We start from the raw sequence: 3874 nt of genomic DNA on the forward strand, positions 1-3874 counted from the left end.
AAAAAAGGAAAAGAAAAATTGACTTCTCCGGCTTTTTATTTCAAACCAGAAAATCTGAATATGCCATTGAAATATGTGGTATCATTATGTGGGAACATTATTTATAAACCAAAAGACAAAACAACGATTTATTAACTTAATCTAAGATAGCTACTGATATTTGAATGAAACATTTTAATCTGTTTAAAGTATGTAGTGATAAAACTAGCATCTATTGGATGTTCACTGAGCTACATTACAACGTGACAAAATGCTCCCATTCAGGCTCACATCTCCATTACGAGGAACCAACTGTTACCAGTATATCCCAGCCACCAAGATAATTTTGAACCTATAAAAAAAAAATCTGGGTTCTCCCTGATGGCACAGCGGTTAAAGCACAGCAGTAAGAAGCTAAAGCCATTTCAGCATGAGTTGGATCCCCACACCAGAGGTGATCCACATAGCAGACCTCTCCTGACCCACCCACTGCTCCCCTCAGCAGTGAACTAGTTGATCTGCCTGTTTTGTTCCCCACTCTGTTTCTGATGAATCCTCTCACATCCCCTGCACCACTATACCCCAGTTCTGTATGCATAAATGTCTTTAAAAAAAAAAATCAAGACCTTTTTAACTGTATGTTTATCCACAAGTCATTCACTGTGATGCAGTAGCTAGGTCCTATGCTGACTTCTAAAATGGTCCATCTTTTAATGTGACCTCAAAATTCTGAAATGAAAACTGAAACTTACACTCTAGGTTACAACTATATATACTTGATCTCTCACTCATTATCACTAATATGACACCGATATACACCTGTCATGTAAAATCCTTATACATCAACATAGATGGTACAAATAATACCGCAAAAACACTAAGAATTATACTAGGTAAACATGACCCTGATAGTTTCACGTTAAGTCGGTCTACAGTTCAGGTAAGAAAACTTTGAAACCCTACTCTCTCGTCAAGGGCAACTTAGTTGCATGTGAAAGAACAAGAGTATAGTGTTCATACTATAGGATTTCTTCAATCGACCCAGGAGTTCAACAAAGTTGCTCCCGAAACCGCAACGTCCCAGTTTCGCAACCAACAAAGAAAACCTGCCAACCTTCACATTAAGGACAGGTTATTATTAACATCACCACCATCCCCTGCGAAAGCGTGTCCAGGCCTGAAGAACCACCTCCGCTTTTGCACTAGGTGATAGCAGTGCCTGTGCGACAAACACACGCGACTGATGGCAGCCGCCGTCGCCTAATCCCCGGTTCTGAGGTCGTCGGGGGTGACCCCGTGCCCCACAGTAACCCGGCTGCCTCCAGGGACTCCCTAGCAAAAAGCCTAACTCTTGAAGGCAGCGCTCCGGGAGACCTAAGGACCAAGGCCGGGCCGCCAGCCAAAGCCAGGCCTGGGATGCCCTTGGAGGTTAATCCGCTGGATATCAAGGGCTGTGAGAAAGGTGGGGGGCGGCAGAGTTGGGGTGTGGGCAGGAGCGAGGTGACCTTCCCTGCCTAGCTTCCCAGAACCGAGCTAGTCCCTAACGGAGGTCCAGCGGATCTTGGCCCTGGCCCCAGGAGGCCCGGCGGGAACCCGCTACTCACCCCAGGCAGAAAAGGCGGCAGAAGCAGCCCTCCACTAGCCTCACACAGGAAGGAAATGCCGTCTGGGAGCAAACGCTTCCGGCGGGCGCCGAGCATGCGCGACCTGCGGCGGCGGCGGCGGCGGCGGGGAGGCGGGGCGCTTCCGTTCCTTAGAAATGGCCGCAGGTGGGGCTGGCGCCAGGTTGCGCACGGGTACTGAGTCTGCAGTTTCCTGTGCTCAGGCTTTCTGCGTAGCTAGTGGGCGACGTGCAGCATTCCCAGGATTCAGAATTTGGCTACTGAGTCAGAAATGGCTGGGGAAGGAGAGGAGGGTAGAGTCTCTCTGCTGCTGATGGCTGCAGGCGCAACACGATCGAGCCTGCTTGAGATTGCAAAGAAATGCTCGGGTCCCCAGCAAAGAATTCCTCTCCTGAGGGTTGCCTGATTCTTACTCTGTGCCCCCACCTCTTACCCCATGCCGACCCGCACTCTGCTGCACTGTCCTTTAGCCAAATCGCTGATGCGCATGGCTACCCCCTACCCCTCGCCATCTGCCTTTCAGTTTCTAGGATGATCTCACCCACCGCCCCCATCTCTGCGCTGACGAACACCTGGGGGTGACGCCTGAAAAGCCTTTGGCGAAACGTCTCTGCCAACCAGCCGAAGCAGACCCGGGTAGTCGAACAGAATGGGGCAGCTGGTAGCAGATTTTGCATTTCGGTGACTTCCCTTTTTTCTTTTACTGCTTCCTCTTTCCATTATGAAAGATGTGACACAAGAGTTCTCAAGGGAGCAAACTTGAAAGCCAGCATCTCCTGAACACACAGATTGTGACGGCATTTAACACTATCCAGTTATAAGAAGCATCAGTTCAGATAAAGGCGGTGAGACTGAAGCAAATTAGACAGTTCCTCTCCCTACTCTGCTTGGGAAGGCAGTTTATGCCTCTTTTTTTAGGCATCTTTAATGGCTAAAATTCTGCCATCTGATTGTTGAATTTAGTGAATGCTACTGTTGTTACAATTTTGTGATATTGTAGTGAGGACAGTAACTACATTTTTTTTGAATTACTAGGTGTCAGGAAATAGGCTTCCATGTACTTTACATCTATACTCTTTTTTCAGAATTTTTTTCAGAAAAACACCCACCAGTCGTGCCCTCCCTGGTGGTACAAAGGCTTAAAGCACAGCAGTATGAAGCCATCAACAGATGAATTCCTGGCCAGGGAGGTGTGACCCACATGGCCTGGCAGACCTCTCCTGACCACATGCTGCTCCTCTCAGCAGTGTATTTCAGTAGATTTGCCCTTTCTATTCCCCACTCTATCTCTGGTGAATCCTCTCACTCCCCACCCCCCACCTCTGGCCTATAACCCAGTTCTTGTATACACAAATAAATAAATCTTTAAAAAAAAAAACACCCAGTTCTCTAAAATAACCACTCTCTTCTGTTTTTTTTTTTTGTGTGTGTGTGTAAAACCTTATAGCACAGAGTTGTAGATATGTACTTAAAAAGAAGCACACTATTATTCAAATCTAGAGCTGCAAATTCAAACCCTGCACTTTACATTTTCTCTTTACACATACTATCTTTCACTGAGATAGCAACTTATTTAAATTTTAAAATCTGTTTGAAAGAGGTAACACCATGAAATGACAAAATCTTAAGGAAGGAGAGGTTTGCCTGAATGTTCAAAAACTATGAGTGGGTTTGATGGAGGAAAGAATGGAGGGAACATCACGAAGTTAAAACTTGTGGGAGGTAGGGATAGAAGGGATTAACATGAACATTACCCAGCCATAGAAATCAAGACCCTTAGTGCCTTATCACAAGGCTTAAGACCCAAACACGTATCAACCTGCTGTGGAGAGTGTCAGAAGCACAGACTTGAGGTTAAAGCTATAGAGATTGGACTTATTGGGCCATTGTGAAATTTCCTGTCCCTGTGTAATTCCATAGTTATCCAAAATCAGCAGCAAACAGGCTACTCCACAAAGGAGTGGGCCCCTCCCAAAGAGAAAAGGGCTATATCAGGGCAGTCTCTGCACTAGCCAGGGGGCAGCAGTCCTGCCTGCCTGTGACTATGTGGTCTTCTTTCCACTGAACCTCTCCCTCTGCAGGGCAGCAGCCTCCTGCCTGCTCCTGACCTGTACCATGTCCTGGCTTCTCTTTTCTGACCTCTCTCAGCAGAGGCAGCTCTCCTCAAGCCCTGTGACCATACAGGCCTCTCGGCACATATGACCCTTTGGGGGCAGCACTTCCTGTCCACTTGTGTCTTTTTTCTGTTCCTGTTCCTAATAAACCTGCTCTTT

The 3874-nt window shown here is 47.0% G+C and overlaps 1 protein-coding gene across 1 annotated transcript in view; it reads right to left on the reverse strand.

Annotated features, from left to right (window-relative positions):
• ATAD1 (ATPase family, AAA domain containing 1) overlaps positions 1 to 1631 on the reverse strand; it is a 33044-nt gene extending 31413 nt beyond the window's left edge. The window contains exon 1 of the mRNA XM_004680894.2: positions 1584 to 1631. The gene's annotated coding sequence lies outside the window, so the exon portion shown is untranslated. The remainder of the gene's footprint in view (positions 1 to 1583) is intronic.
• Between the last annotated feature and the right edge of the window lie 2243 nt (positions 1632 to 3874).

The sequence above is a fragment of the Condylura cristata genome, unplaced genomic scaffold (genome assembly GCF_000260355.1).
Source record: "Condylura cristata isolate star-nosed mole 26May11 unplaced genomic scaffold, ConCri1.0 scaffold00011, whole genome shotgun sequence".
Taxonomy (NCBI): Eukaryota; Metazoa; Chordata; class Mammalia; order Eulipotyphla; family Talpidae; genus Condylura; species Condylura cristata.